The sequence below is a fragment of the Equus quagga genome, chromosome 9 (assembly GCF_021613505.1).
Source record: "Equus quagga isolate Etosha38 chromosome 9, UCLA_HA_Equagga_1.0, whole genome shotgun sequence".
NCBI classification, from domain to species: Eukaryota; Metazoa; Chordata; class Mammalia; order Perissodactyla; family Equidae; genus Equus; species Equus quagga.
In genome coordinates, this window is record NC_060275.1 from 29476324 (window position 1) to 29492592 (window position 16269).

At 41.4% G+C, this 16269-nt stretch overlaps 1 protein-coding gene across 3 annotated transcripts in view; it reads right to left on the reverse strand.

Moving 5' to 3' along the window:
* The window catches only part of SLC14A2 (solute carrier family 14 member 2), a 194074-nt gene extending 182943 nt beyond the window's left edge, over window positions 1-11131 (reverse strand). For 2 of the 3 annotated variants that reach the window (XM_046671095.1, XM_046671093.1), the window contains exon 1: window positions 11041-11099. The gene's annotated coding sequence lies outside the window, so the exon portion shown is untranslated. Of the gene's footprint in view, window positions 1-11040 lie in introns of all 3 variants that reach the window. The other variant, XM_046671094.1, reaches the window with a different exon arrangement.
* Between the last annotated feature and the right edge of the window lie 5138 nt (window positions 11132-16269).

Genomic DNA, 16269 nt, shown 5'->3' on the forward strand with positions numbered 1-16269 from the left:
CCTACTGTTCTGTGTGTCTAACCTGCTCATTGTCAGCCCAGTTCCACACGTGGCTACAAGAGCAAGATGTAGGTCAAGTTAGAATGGATTTTGTTTGGGAAGCTCAAAGATTCCCTGACTATCCTTTTAAAAATCATATCCCTCCCTCTTGCCTCGCTATTCTCTCTCACTCTGCTTTATCATTCCTCGTAGGACACCTCTCCCTCACCTGACAGATTATTTATGCATATGTTTGTCTTTTCAGTTGATTGTGAGCTCAATGGGAACCAAGATGTTTTCTGTTTTCAACCTGCTGTATCCCCACTGGCTTGCACAGCACCTGGCCCTTCGTAAAAGCTGAAGACATACTTATTCAATAAATTGTTGAATGGATGTGGCGATCAGGCTAATACTTGTTTGAGTCTGAGAAGCAGTGAGGTGTAGCGAGGAAAGAGCTGAACTAGAAGTCAAGAAATCCAGGTTCACCTTCCGCCTCTGTCATCAGCCACCACATACCTCACTCCTACCATCTGTAAGGTGAGCTAGCCCCTGAAACCCCTCGCAACACTGATGTTCTGTGGATGTTTGAAAATAAGGGAAGTGTAGGAGAGGACATAGCCTTTGTTAATATTCAGTGTGGATTTACCTTCTGGCTCTACCCCTAGATAGGTGACTTTGGGGATGTCACTTAACTTCTGTGAGTTTCCAACCTTTTCATATAGTAAGGGTAAGACTTCTCTCATAGAGGGCTCTGAGCACTGAATAAATGATATGTGTGAAGAATTGGGTTTGTTCACATCTGCTGCTACTGTTAGGGATCAGGTTGTCCTTGGGGATGGGAATGGCCTCTGCTCATTCATCTTTCCCACTTCAGCTGTCTGGCTTAGAAATAGATCACAACATTAATGGGCACGAAGCACGGCCCCTCAGGAAACTGATGTGTCACAGGGAGCCTCACCTGGCCTTTGCTCATATTAGTTGATAAAAAGCCTTTGGGTGGCCTTTGAGATTTCAGCAAGTGGGTCAGACTTGTAAGTTGGAGCTTTTCCAGATTCTGGGAGGGCTGCACTTGGTCTCATGTCGTAGGCATTACATGTCCATTCCATTCTTTTCTCTGGACTCTTGGCTGCCACATTGAAGATATTAATTATTCTACCAGTAGAGTTCTGAATTTGATTGGCATGTCTTATGAATCATGATACATAAGTGATCAAAATCCCTCAAGAGCTGGAGTTAAAGTTATTAATGAGTGTGTCTTTCCCAGAGTATTGTGGAGAGGATGAGAGAAGAAGTGGAAATGACTCACTTCAGTAAGAAGGCAAGCTGGTCTCTGTCCCAGCAGAAATACACATGGGTGGAATCCCAAGGCTGGAGTGCAGACCTGGCCTTGACTTTAATCACTGCTCCTCTGACCTGTCCTCAAGTCTTCAACTCCTCACTGTGTTCTGTAACGTTACCAAATGGCTGGGTGGTGTTTTGGGTTCTATAATAGTTACTAGGGATCAGTCAAGTGCAGTTTGTAGCCTTCAGTTTGGTTTAAAATAGAAATGTGCCAACAGGGTCTTAGAAGTAATGCTTTTAGACTTCTGTCTTTGATTTTTTAAAAAAATTTTTTACTTTGGTCAAAATTTCTTGCTCTTTCCACATGCCTGGGTTCTCTGCCACTTTTGTCTCTCCTTCCTCTGTCTGTCATTCATTTCTTCCTGCTCCCCTAACCCAAACTCACTCATGCATTTGACAAATATTGACTGAGAGGTGGGGACAGGGAGGACATCAGACAGAGGAAGCAGCACATGCAAAGGTCCACAATTTAGGGAGCTCATGAAGCATTTTGGGAAACCCAGGGTTTGAGCATGGCTGGAACATGCAATCAAAGGGATGAAAAGTGAAGTTGGGAGGAAAGCAGTGGTCAGATATTGAAGGGCCTGGCTTTCTATTTTAGGAGTTTTGACTGTATCCCAAAGTTTATAGAGAACCATTAAGAAAGGCTATGTGTGTGACATGATCCAATTATGGTTTTGAAAGCTCTAGCTCTGTTATGCCAAGACTGGTTGGAGGGTGTCAGCTTGGAAACAAATTAAAGCCAAGACTTAAAGAGGGCAGTGGACAGATTGGAGAAATGTGACGGGAATAGGAACAATACAGTTTAGTGACTGTTTCAATGATGGTGAGAAGGGAGAAAGAGGAGTCAGAGATAATCCTGAGTTTTGGCTTGGTCAAATGAGTAGATGATGTTGGTATCTGAAAGAGGAGCAGGTAGTAGTTTGATTTTTGGTGGAGTTGATGATGTATGACAGTGAACACATGAAAGGACAGCAAACAAATCTGAGGGTAGGAGCATGAATGCATAGTGGCACCGACTTGGGGAGTGTGTAATTTCTCCTGCAGAGTTCACTCTGCCTGATGGAAGAGTGGACATGGCTGACTTTGGCTTTACAAGGGGTCACCCAGCCTTCTCTTTCCTGGTCCGTGGATAGCTTTTCCATACTACTACTTTAGGGAAAAAAGTACAGGACACTGACAAGGTACACCCACTTTCTGCCTTGCTAGGGCTTGACTTAAAAAGTGAGAGTACGTAGAACTACTCGCCTTTCTTCTCTGCAGACATAATTTGGCGGGAACATGGCTTTCCAATCAGATGATCAAGGAGGCAGCTTGATGTTTCCATTTAGTTCTTAGGCGGTGGCCTTATTGGGCCAAGTCAAATCTCATCAAAGCCTCATACGAGGGGAAGCTGGTCCCTGCTCACTGAGCTCAGATACTTTATCAAAAACCTTCATCAAGTACCTAATGTGTTCAGGGAAAAAATAGATATGAGGCACAGAGGAAAGTTAAGATAAGGAGATGCGCTCAGAATTTATAACTAAGAAACTGGTATAAAGCAGTTGAAAGAAGAGAATTTTGGCCAAGAATCGGAAGACTAGAATTCTTATTCAAGCACTGTGGTTTACTGCTTATAGCACAGTGGTTCTCTGGCATCAGAACGCCAGTTCAAATCCTGACTCTGGTCTTGACTCTCTGAGTGACTTTGGGTTATTGCAAGGTTTAACTAATTGATGTCTCAGAGGAGGCTGCCACAAGCCAAAGAGGGCTCCTTGATAGAGGTGAGTTGGAAAGTTAAAATCTGGGTGTTTCTAGCAGTTGCTAAACCTAAAAGAAAAGTTGCAATTCCTGAAGAGTAGGAAGTGTGAAGCATAAACGCAGAACCAGAACTATGGAGGAAGGAAAAGGTTAACAGCTCAATTAAGATCTATCCCTATGGTGGTGGAAGGTGAATGGACAGACTGGGGCTTCAAATATAACTGTCCCAAGTAGAAGTCTGGCCAAAGTATGAAGCAGTGAACAGCAAAGATGATTGTCTCCACTGAGGAACCATCAGCAAGTCCATGCCCTTTCTTGCATGGACAGGAAAGCAATGTCCAGAGGAGACAAGGTCTCATTCATGGGCACACAAGGAATTACTACTGGCTGTAGCAGCAACTGCTAGCTGCTAACCAGCTAGCCATTCCTCCTTCCTTAGCTCCCAACTTTGTAGCTGAGCTCCTTGCTGATTGAATCAAAGAAAACACTTTTTAGCCTCCCTTGGGGTTAGGGATGACCGATAAAATGCCCATGCAAGTTAAGGACTTTCAGGAAAGAATTTTTAAAGGAGTACAGAGAGCCAATACGAACTATTTTGCCCTTCCCATCCTCACTTTTTCCTGCTTCCCTCCTGGATGTCTTGGAGCAACAATGCCCATCTCAGATCATGAAGTAAACTTGGAAATGGAACTCTTGTATCTAGGGATGGCACAGAAGAAAGATGGAGAGAGCCTGAGTCCCGGTGACATCTTGCAGTGCCCATATTAGCCCCAGACTACCTACCTCTGAATTCTTTTAAGTTGAGAGAAATACCCTCTGTTTGTATTTATGTCATTGTCATTCTTGGGTCCTATTCCTAGCCACAGAATGCTGTTCTTGATGCCTTGACGGAACTGGGACGACCCGGGGTCCCTTTTTTGCCTTAACTATCATGCTTGGCAGCTCTTCTCCCATGACCCCACTGTTCCCATGAGTGGAACTGTCTCCGTGTGTGTGCACGCGTGCAAATCCAAAGTCAAAATAAATTTCAAAGCTGTCAGCTCTGTTTCCTGCAGAATCATGCTCCCCACTGCCTTCTCATTTCCGCCAGAGGAAAGAGAGGCTGCTGGTGAATAACTTTTTCTTTCCCAAATTGTTTACTATATCAAACAGTCACTATCCACAGCACAGAATGTTATGATGTTAACATCTGGCTGAATTGGGTATAGTTTTCTTTAAATTAAAGAAATAAAACATTATAGGTTCAGTTCAACTCTCGTGTGCTCTCTGTCTTTGATCCTGTTATTCTCCCTCTTCCTCCAAGAAGCCATTCTCCTAAATTTGCATGGATCCTTCTCTGTGTTCTAGCGCTACACGCATATTCAAATCTACAAGTAATAGGGAGTATTATTTGGTATGTTTTAAATATGGATGTAAGTGACATATTAATATGATTTGATCTTTTTTCCTGCAACTTGAGTTTTCCAAAATCATCCTTCTTGATACATGTGTCTAGCTCACTGAGGCTCACTCACTGCTATGAAATATGCACTGCTTTTCCATTGTCCCATCGATAAGCATTTAGATTGCTTCCAAGTTTTCAGTATTACAAATAGTGCAATAATAAACGTCCTTTTACATGTCATATTACACACGGGAATCAGTTTTTCTAGAGCATATATCTAGACGTAAAACCAGATGTCTTAGAGACGCGTATCTTCCCTTTTACAAGATATTTCCAAATTACCATCTAAAGGGGTTAAAACAATTTGCACTTGTTCCAGAAGGGCACTGCCCATATCCCACAAAAACTTGGCATTGTGGAACCCCTTAGTTTTTGACAATTGGATAGGTGTGAAAGGGTATCTTTTTGTTTTAATTGGCATTTCTCTGATTATTAATGAGGTAGGGCATCTTGTCATATTTTTATAGGCCATTTTGATTTACATTTCTTGGAACTGTCTATTTTTATATTTTGCCTGTTTTTCTATTGGGCTGTTTGTCTTTTACTTATCGTAGTGTTTTCCTCGCGTGTTTTAGATATTAATTCTTTGTGGGTCAAATACATTGCAGACTTCTCCTCCAAATTTCTCACTTGTCTTTTGGCTTTGCTCATGGTGTCTTTGGTCATATAGAAGTCTTAGACTTTAATGTAATTCTATTTATTTCCCTTTTTCTTTTGAGCTTCTTTTTGAATCTTAAGAAACACTTTCTTGATTTTACATAAAAATATCTTCCTGTTCTTCCTATTCTTCTAATAGTTAAAAAGTTTTAGTTTGTAAACTTTTAGCCTTAAATCCATCTGGAGTTTATCTGCAATATTTTGTGTATAAAATAGAGTTCTAATGTTAATTTTCCAATACGATGAGCCAATTATTGTGACAGTATGTATCAAACAGCCCATACTTTGCCTACTTATTTGTAATCACCCCCGTCATGTACCAAGTTTCCAAAAATGCGTGGGTCTCTTTCTGCATTTCTAGTTTAGTCCATTGGTCCCTGTATCTCTCCACCTCTGCCACATTGTCTTATCAAGTTTGATGTCCGTGGTATAAGTCCCTCTTCTTTTTGTTATTTCTCAAAATTCTTTTCGCTATTCTTGGCCCCTTTTATTTTCATATGACCTTTGATTAATCTTTTAATGAAACACTTTTTTCCCACCTCTTTCAGTAGGTACTTTTCTTCCATCCCGTCCCCATTCCAATTCCAAAGATCGGGGTTCCAGCTCCAACTCTGCCACCAAATGGCCATCTGTTCTTGGCAAGTCACCTAACCTCTCTGGGTGTGAATTCCCTCATCCGTCATATCTGCTCTGCCTACCTCACAGGGTTGTTGAGCCGATCAAAGGAGATAAAGCTGTGAGACGTCTTTTTTTTTTTTTTAAAGATTGGCACCTGGGCTAACAACTGTTGCCAATCTTTTTTTTTTTTTTTTTTTCTGCTTTATTTCATGGTTGTTATATCTTAGTTGCAGGTTCTTCTAGTTGTGGGATGTGGGATGCCGCCTCAACATAGCCTGACGAGCGGTGCCATGTCCACGCCCAGGATCCGAACCCTGGGCCCCCACAGTGGAGCGCACGAACTTAACCACTCGGCCACGGAGCCGGCCCCCTGTGAGACGTCTTTGAAGGGTTAAAAACACTAAGGTGAAGTCCAAAAGAGTTAAGAACAAGAATCTCAGGACTGGCCTGAGACAAAATGTGAAAGTCAGGCATTTTTTCCTCAGCTTTCTTCTTTCTCTACCCTTCCTGACTCTCCTTTCTATTAAACTTCCAGGGTTGTGAGACACAAAGATCTTCTATCGGGGGTAGGTAGACTTCTCATGATAATGTTTTAGAGGCAACTTGAATTCATAAGGCCTGGGTCCAATTTCAGGCTCTAACTTTGTGACTTAAGGTAAGTCACTCGAACTCATTGAATTTCACTTTATCCACATTTACAAGGGGCATAATAATTCCCTCCAAAAATAGCACTGTGAGATTCAAAAGAAATAATATAGGTGAAAGTGCTTGGTAAAAGTGAACCCTGAGAAGAATCAGAAGGTGTTATTATTAGTGTTCTTGCTGATATTTACATGTGAAAAAGAACTTACCGAAAGGCAAGGATCTTACTGTGTTGAAGTGCTTTCCTCTCGCCACTAGAGTCTAGGCATGTAGGAGAATCAAACCCATTTTGTCTACAAGTATGGTTGACCAAGTACAGTGTCTACGTAGTTTTCTAGAAGATGCAGAAGTCCTTTTCTTAAATACCCTTTCCTTTAAACTTTGCAGGTTGGATGTGTGGAGGAGTGGAGATGGTTGGGAGTCCATGATGTCTGTCTGGACAAACAGACTGAGCTATCCTTACGCAGATGGTGAGCTCAGCACTGACTTGAGGGGTGAGAGGCTCGGGGGTTGAAGAGTGGGAACAACTCAGTCTTTGTTCTCCCCTGGCAGATATCACTCAGTTAAAACAAACATAAATGTCAGTCCTGATGTTGTGTGAAAGGACTTTCTCTGGAAGGAGCATACGGCAGTGCCCCTGCATCTTTCTAACTTTGCTACTCAGATGACAGGTGCACCTGTTGCTCCTGTGCCAGGATCAGACTTGGGCTTGGGCCAAATGATGTCATGGGAAGGATGACACGAGACTGTAGCCCACTGGCTTGACCTAATACAGAATGCCCTTTTCCTTGGTAATTACTTTCTTGCTTTTTCCTCAGTTCTGTTGAAACAGGATTTCTTCCCTATTCTCCAGCCACCTCCGTGGCTGATGTTGGACTGTACCGTTTTGAACACCAGTCTCTGCTGGACGTTGCTGGAATCTTTCTAAACCAATATCAGCCTTACCACCTCTGCCCTCAGCCTCTGCCAATGGCCAAATCTTGGCTATGGTTTTGGTGGAGCCCTGGATTTTTCACCTGGGTTTACATCTTAGTTCCCAGAATTCATGATCTGTCTGTCCTTTCCTCTTGGGTCCACACCATTTCTGACTCAATCTCAGCCTCATATCCCCATGTGATCTCTGCTCGCTTTGCTCCCATGTTCACACAACATCAAGGGTTTGACTCCTTCCAGACCCTGTCTTGTCTAGCTTTACAGTGAAGATGAAGCACATGACTCTTTTCCTTCTGTTTCCTAAGTTCTGAGTCTAGGACAACATGAAAACTGTCAATCAGGTCTCATTCCAAATAGACCACAGTTGATTTTATTATTATTACTTTTTAAAAATATGGATATGAAACTTAGGAATAGGTATGCTAATAGAAGCTGTGATTGCTTAGATCCTCCTTCATGAATGATCACAGGAAAAATGCATCTCAGCTGGTGACCAATTTATGAACCAAAGCTTAGTGACTAACGGGTTTTGTCATTTTTCTCTCTACTAGTGGACCTGCAGGTATAATTAAAAATTTTTTTTTGGCTATGCTGAAAATAATTCATGAAAATTCGTTAGTACTTAGAGATGGGATCAAAGGTAGTAGTGCTGTGGAGGCTGGTGAAAGTTAACTCAGTCTTTAGGAAATCCACCATTTTTAGGATTTTTAGAAAATGTCCTTAGCCTGAATTTTGTTAGGAGTAAGAATAATAAAAGGCTGCTGTAATTAAAATACTTATAAACCCACCGGACAGAGTGGTTGTGGAAAAAAAAAAAAACAACTGGACACAAACGGGATAAAAATAGAGACTCATTTGGCCTGCTCACCCTCCTAGTGGGAAACCAATACAGCTGCCACTTCATTAACTGCTCTGTTAGGAAAAGCTGAGCTGACCACAAAATAATAATGGCAATAGCACAGTGATAATGACGACTCTCTGCTACATTTATCTAGCACGTTATGCTTTTCAAAGCACTTTCTGTCTATTCATGTGTTTGAGCCCCAAGTTCTCAGTATTTCCATAAGAAGGTGTGGGAGCAGGAGAGGGTGGACATCTTCCACCTGATTTGACAGATGAGGAAATTGTGGCCTACAGAGTCTAAATGACCCTTGTATCATCGCAGTGGTCAGCAGCAGCTCTGAGCCTGGGGGCTGCTCTCCACATGGGGATCCATGTTTACTGTAGCTTGCTGCTCCCTACAGTTGGAGTGATCCAACTCGCGGTCAAACATTGTCTCCAAAGACCTTACACTGCAGGCCTAAGGCTACTGGAAATGCTCTCAATAGAAAGAATGAAGTCACGAAAGAATTAGTCATTGAAGTTAGATGGGAGAAGGCCAAAGAGTTGAATGAAGGAGAAAGAAAGCATTAAGAAACCTAGAAGTGGATTCCAGTCTGTCACCTGCCCCACTAGGGTTTGTGATACTGGCTAGTGATGTCTCCATATGTGCCAGAGTGGACACATTTTCCTCCTTCCTGGGACCCCACTCATGTATCGTGGAGCAATTTCCAGAAGCCATGTACTGATGGCCTCTGTAAAATGTCATCACCAACACCAATGCTACTTACCACTACCCCCACCACCAGACCCAGGTGCAATTAGTGTAACTCATCTTGAAGGAGATAAGACAATCTGAGGCCAGCGGCACAAAGAGGAACAATCCTCAGAGGCATCCCCAACTCATCTGAACAATGAGGGGGTGAGACCAGATCTCTTCAATGGTTCTGTTTATTCCAACAAGATCCCGTTTTACATTTGGCGTCATAGTATAATTTTGACTTAAAAGACCTGAGTTTGAGAGCCGTGTGGTAGCTCTGATGGGGCTATAGTGTGATCTTGGTCATTATCACTTAGCCTCCATGAGGCTCAGTTCTCTCCCCTATGAAATGGGTGTGATAATAGTGAGTCTCCTTTCCACTTTATAAGGTTGTAATGAGAGTCAAATACCCAAATGTGAAGCACTGCAGAGAAGAGATGGTTTTGGTGATGGTTTTATTATTGGTGGTAGTGCTAATCATTGCAATTTTAGCCTAATAGTAGCAACAATATTACAAGAATCAGCAGTTGTGGTAGTGCTGGTAAGGTACTTCTGAGATTTTTCATGGTGGATACTTGCTGAGGAAGTCACTTGTGTTGAGATAATGTGTACCATGCCCTTTCTTGAATTATTTCCTTGAGGCTTTATACCAACTCTAAGAGGTAGATCCTCTTTTTGTCATTTTACACAAGAAACTAAGGCTTAGAGAGAGAGACAGGTAGTTTTAAAGTTGATATCTTGAGACCCCATTGGCTTCCGTGGACTTCCAGCATTGGCAGGCACACCTAGCACTTCCAGTGTAGAACACCCTTGAATCTTTAGAGTCTGGTTATCGGTGGCTTGTTCCCTTCATTGTGAGAAGGAGGTATGTGGTTAGTATTAGAAGTTCCTTCGTATAGGGCAGAACAATTCACTACTCAAGGAATCATTGTTAGGTCAACTAATCCCTGCTCTCTGGTCAATATATGAATGCCCACTAAGAATTTCCTCAGTGAGAATTTTCTAACTCCATGATTTTCCTAGTGGAGCCCATGATATGTGCTCCCCTAGCACAGAGTGGAATTTTTGGGAAGCCACTGCTAGCCAGGGACTAACCCAAGGCCTCTTTCATCAAAGTGAGGCCTGTATGAATAGTTCTTACCAATGGGATATGATGTGTGTCAATTGTAGGCCAATGTGGGTAGGAAGTGGGGGCGCCATCTTTACTTTCTCCTTCCCTGTCAACCAGGTAGATGCAAAAGATCTAGCATAAAACTCAGAGGCCCTAGAAGACAGTGAAACCACAAGAAAGGAGGCACCTGGGTTTCTGAATCATTGTTTTGACAAACATCCATTTGGGTCTTATATGAAGGAAAAATGATCTACTGTGTTAAACCACCATGATGTGGGTGTTATCTGTTATATCAGCTATTGCACAATAGATCCTGATGAAAAGAGACCTACCAGTATTTCAGAACTGGTTCTAATTCCCTGCCATCTTAGATACCATTGCCTTTGCTCTGCATGAATACCAGTTTGCCCATCCTAAGCTGCTTTCTTTGTGCTCTATACAGGTGTAGAGCAGCTGGTCTGCTGTCAAAAAATCAGTAACTTTATGTTTGGCAAAATAGTAGTTTTCATCAGTAAGTGACCTTAAGATAACATTTACATTGCTGGAGAAGTCATTCCAACCCTGAACCAGCAGCATCCCAACTCAGGCCCTCCTTGTGACACAAGGCAGGAAAACAAAGTGTGAGGATTATTAATGATTTTATCTTCTCACCCATCCACTCTCATTTTTCAAACTTGCAAATATGTTCAGCAGTGTCAGATCTGTTCATATATTTTTGGCATATAAGTAGAACCTATCCCTTTGGAATTTTGCAGAGAAGATGGACACATGGTCATGCCACCTCATGTCTGGAAGCAGCTAGAATTGAGTTGGGAAGACACTGATTCAAGGGAAGAAGATCTTCATAGGACCCGGCTCTCTCAAGTCAATCGTAGTTCCCATGTGGTCTTAATGACCTCAGAGGGGAAAAATAATTGTAGTTTTCCATGGTAGCATTATTGGTGGTAACAGTTTTAGAAGACACAAACACACCCGCAAGTTCTAGAACATACTCACAATTTCCTTGGTTGCGGTGGGATCAAAGTGTTCTAAAAGGGTCTGATGAACTTCTATTTAGTTGACTTCAAGTAGTAAGCAAAGAACAATCCTGTAAAGACAGACAGTGGAGATCAGAAAGATATGTAGAGGATTTAAATTGCTTTGTCTTTTAATTTAATAACATTTACTCCTTTTAAAATTGTAAACAATACATGTTTGTTCTAGAAAAAATAGAAAATACAGATTAGGAAATAGGATATAAAACTCATCTGTCATCCCACCATTAGCTCTAACCACTATTAACCCATGGAACCCTTATAGATTGTTTCATGACTATTTATATATATATGGATATATATATTTTTCTATTGTTTTTAGTTTACAAAACTGGGATCATTCTGTACATACTGTTTTGTGATCTGCTTTTCTTTCATTGAATAAGATGTTATGAATATCTTTTGCCAATAAATAAACTTCAGCTGTGTGGCAGACAGCTTCTAAGATGTTTCCCAATGATCCCACCCTCTTGCATCCTCACACTTGTGTAATCCACTCCCACCAGAGTATGGGCTGGATCTCTGACTTACTTCTAACCAATAGAATATGGCAAAAGCGGTGGGATATCAGTTCTGAGATTAGGTTACAAAAAGAATCTGGCTGTGGTCTTGCTCACCCTCTCCTGCTCTCTGGCTTACATACTATGATGAAGCCAACTGCTATGTTGTGAACTGCCATACAGAAAGGAGGGCAGTGGAACAGAGGCAAGGAACTGAGGGAGGCCACCAACCAGCAGGCCTGGAGGAACTGAATCCTGCCAACAACCACTTGAGTGAGCTTGAAAGTGGATCCTTTCCAAGTTAAGCCTTGAGATGATTAGCACACCTTGATTGCAGCCTTATGAAAGCCCTTGAGTCAGAAGACCCAGTTCAGCTGTGCCCACAGACTCCTGACCCACAGAAACTGTGGGATAATATAGGTTTGTTGTTTTAAACTGCTAAGTTTTGGGGTAATGTAGCCATAGACAACTAATACAAACCACATAGTTCTCAATAATTGTTTATTATTCTAATGTAAGGTTGTAACATAATTTACTCAATCTTTTCTTGCTGCAGATTTTGGTATTTTCTTTGTTTTTCTATTATAAACAGGACTGCAATGAATGTCATCATAGCTAAATGTTGGTACATATCCTTCATTGTTTCCTAAGGATAAGTTCCTTGAAGTGGAATAGCTGGATTTCAAAGGTTTCCATCTTTTAAGGCTTTTGAGATGCTATTTCCCAGTTGCATTTTTGTGGGATTGTACCCATTTACACCCCTGCTGGCTGGCGTTTCAAGTGGCCACTGGCACACACCAAAGGGTTTCCATTTCTGAAGCATATTTTTGGTTAATTTCAACCACTCTGTCTTGAGCTGTGTCTTCATGCAAACTGGTTAGAAACAAAACCAAAACCAAATAAAAAATCCCAAGAATGAAGACTAAGATTGAATCTTCAAAACTACTAGATAATTTGATGCTAAACAGTTTATTCAAAGTACTATTGTTTTGAAATCAGTCAGATCAATTCAACCACCCTCAAATTGCTATTGTTATCTTTCAGTGAGCACTGAACTTCTGAAAATATGATTGTGCTCAGAGCCCCAAGAACTTTGAGAAGGAAAGCAACAACACTGGTTGAAGTCAATGTAACAATGGGATATTTTGAAAATCTTAGTTTATTTCAGTCACACAAAGCATTGTCAATAAATTCAACTTTTTGAATTACCAAACTGGATGGACTGAATTCAAAAGATATGTTTTTCTGGAAGCATTTTGCATACATAGATATCACCACCATTTCCAAATTGCAACTTCACTGTTGGGGAAGAATAAATATTTTAATGAATGCTATATATTTTAACAGCCCCTGAACCCTGCAGTTGCTTTAAGCTAAGGGTGCAATTTCAGGCATCTAAATAAGTAAATAAATGAGCAAGAAAATCCATGTTAATTGCAGTAATTTGCGATACTTTAAAATTCTTAATTAAGAAATAAAATAGGATTCATTATCCGTGCCCACGGTAGATGGCATACATAGATCACCATTATGACCAGAGACAAGACTTGGAGTTGTTGCCATTAAAGAAGTAACAGAGAGAAACCAGTGCTGCATTGTTGGCTGAAATGTGCAGGCACGAAGAAGAACGAAAGAGGGCCACTCAAAATGCCTATTTTCTATAAATGCCTTTCTTTCTGACCTGGGGATTGCATTATCCCAAAATATCTCCTCTGAGCCTGGAGTCCTGCCCCTCCCTCCTAATCTGTGGGATAGATTGTTCCTGCAGCCTCACACGAAACTTCTCTGAGCCTGTCTGGACTTGCTGCTAGTGTCAACTTTTTTCCAATCACCTACTCCAGGTCATTTGTGTGCCTGGACTTCAGGTCCCTCCATGCCTCATTCTCTTGCTGAGTCCTAATATTCTTTTAAAAGTTGAGAAGAAGAGAAGAACTTTTCTTATAACTGGAGGCATTCTGACTCATGCTGCCTTTTGAAAATTAAGCATTAAATTAAACTAAGGAGAACATATAATTTATCATACAAAAATCACTTTTGACTGGGACAAATTCTGCATTGGACAGGACACCAGACGTAAGCTGAGACTGTTCCAGACAAACCAGGATTCTTGGTGCCCCTAGCAAAAACCCATCCAGGCCCCCAGGACAGGAGTAGGGTGGGGATGGACATAGGTTTTCAGGTAGGTGAAGGGAGTTCTGCTTTGGTGATGTGGTCTATATGGGTGATGTCAACGGGCATCTGGAAGAAAGAGTATGGAAACTCCTGGCTGTGGGTAGAAATGGTTGGTCATTGTGCTTTTGTTAGGAATACTAATATGGACTACGGGTGTGCCTCTCCTGGGCCCTCTCTTTCCTGCTGTCCTATCCATTTTAGTCTTGCAGGCCAGCATGGACACAACATAAGCAGTCGACATGTCTGTCGCCTCGATGTCTATCGACATGGGCAAGTGTGGGCCCCCAATTGCAGTCAGCTCAGCAGTGAGAAGGGTACAGAGAATGAGCAGCTTGGAGGAGTTTGAATGACTCAAGGCAAAGGAAGAAGGGAAAGGAAATCATCTTCTGAAGATCTCTAAAAGGAATGAGGAATCTTGTCTGGGATTAGACACTGAAGGATTTTGAGCAAGTAAGACAGTTTTTGGTTTTACCTGTAGACCCAAGGAAAATCAGAAATTAACATATGTATATTTCTCAAATGCCTATTATATCCCATACAGAAGGCATAAGAGTAGTCTGAGACATAATTTTTGTTCTCAGGGTCTTACGAAGTAGATTCTTTGAGTCAAAGACTCCTTTCTTTTGAAAGGAGAATCAGAGAGAAACCTAAACTCTGGTAGCTCCACTGACTGAGCCAGGTTGAACCCTTCTTGGATCGCACCCACACTGAACACTCCAATGGAATTCACAAGGGCTGAAATGAGTGTCCATATCTTATAGTCTTCTATTTCTCAAAGGGTCCTTCCTCCCTGGCTGCATATGGATGGAGTGCAGACCACTGTGGGACCCAGGGGCCTGTTGCTGTGGGAAGTGTGAACGAATATCTCCATTCCTTACCCAAACAGGGTGCAGAATGGAATCATTCTGTCTTCAGTGTTCTGATGACTCATGGTAAAGAAAATACAGAACTTTTCCAACTATAGTAGTAAGCCAAGGAGAAACAAATTCAGAACACAGCCATAAAAACTGAGGCTAGATGCCCGACTATAAAAAAATCCCCAACACTATATATAAAGTGTTCCTGTAGAATTCACTATTTCATGTGTACTAGGTACTCTGCTGTGGCTCAGATAGGGAGTAAGAGCAGGATGCTGAGAAGATACGACGAAAAATGGGAGAAAAGTGGGCAGGAGATTTCTGAACCATTAGAAACGCCCTGGGAAATATGCCTTGTTATGCATTTGCAAGAAGGAACCAGGAAATTAGTTGCTGAAGTTCTTTTGAAGAGAGGCCATAAAGACAATTATGTCTCAACTATTACATTTGAAGAGTTGTTTGTTCGTTCTTTTATTTATTCCTTTCATGTAATCAGTATTTATTGAGCATCTTCTCTTTTCCAGATATAGCATTAGGTGCTGGAGATTCAGGGGAAACAAGACAGAGGTTTACAGCCTTTTAAAAGGGACTTCTATTTTTAAGATGGCTGTGTTAAGACAGCCCTGACTGCTTCTTTCTGAGTTCATTCCAAAACAACAAGGAAAATGAAAAACAGAAATGCAATCTTGACCTTTGTTGTGGAAGGGCTGCCAAATGCCATAAAGTTCCAACCAGGGGCAGGTAGATGAAAGGTGTCTGCTACCAAAGACCTCAGACAAGGCTGGTAGAGCACAGAGTTCATCAAAGAGGGCAGAACCAACACCACCTTTGGGGAACAACTGGTCTACAGTGAATGGGCTGTCTGTGAGAGCATCTCTGGACCCTGTTTGACTCCTTCAAGAAGCAGGGAAGTGATGTAAAGAAACACCTAGGCATGCCATCTCTGCAGGAAGCAGTTTGTTGGAGAGGCAGGTTGGAGAAAGGTTCAACACGAACTGATGTCGCAACTTCCAATATCTTCTTTCTTCCAGGAGGTAGTAAAGGCTGCATCAACGTGTACACACGTGCATACACACAACTCTATGTGCCATAAGGTGCATCCTAGTAAATGAGAGAGACTCTCTGCTGAATGCTATCATAGTCTGGCCTCTGCCCCATAAACTCTCTGCAAAATAGCTGGTTAAGAAAGAGCTTATTTTAGTTAAATATGAGTCAGAATAAAAAAGAAACCATCAGAAGAGCTCTACAAAAATACTGCAAGAAAGGAAGGTAATGATTAGAGGAAACAAATAGACAAAGAACCCATAATCAAGTTGTGTTGCCATAGAGCTAAAGGAAACTGTGCCAAGCAAATGAGCATAGACAAACAAAAAAAATTAAAAAAATAACAAATCTTAATTAAAAAGATCACTTATGTAAAAAAAGAGGTCAAGGAAGAAATGTCAAGACAACTGAAAGTGACAAAAAAGGAGCTAACAGAGCAAAGGAAAGAAGCAGGGTAGAAATATAATGTCATCACAAAAATTAGGGCCATCAGAGGCAACAAAAAGGAATACAGACACTGTTGAAAATACAAAAGTAGCTTAAGAACAAGATTGATAGAATGAATTAAAAAAATGAAAATGAACAGTTAAAAAGGCTTAGAAAAAGAACGTGATAGCT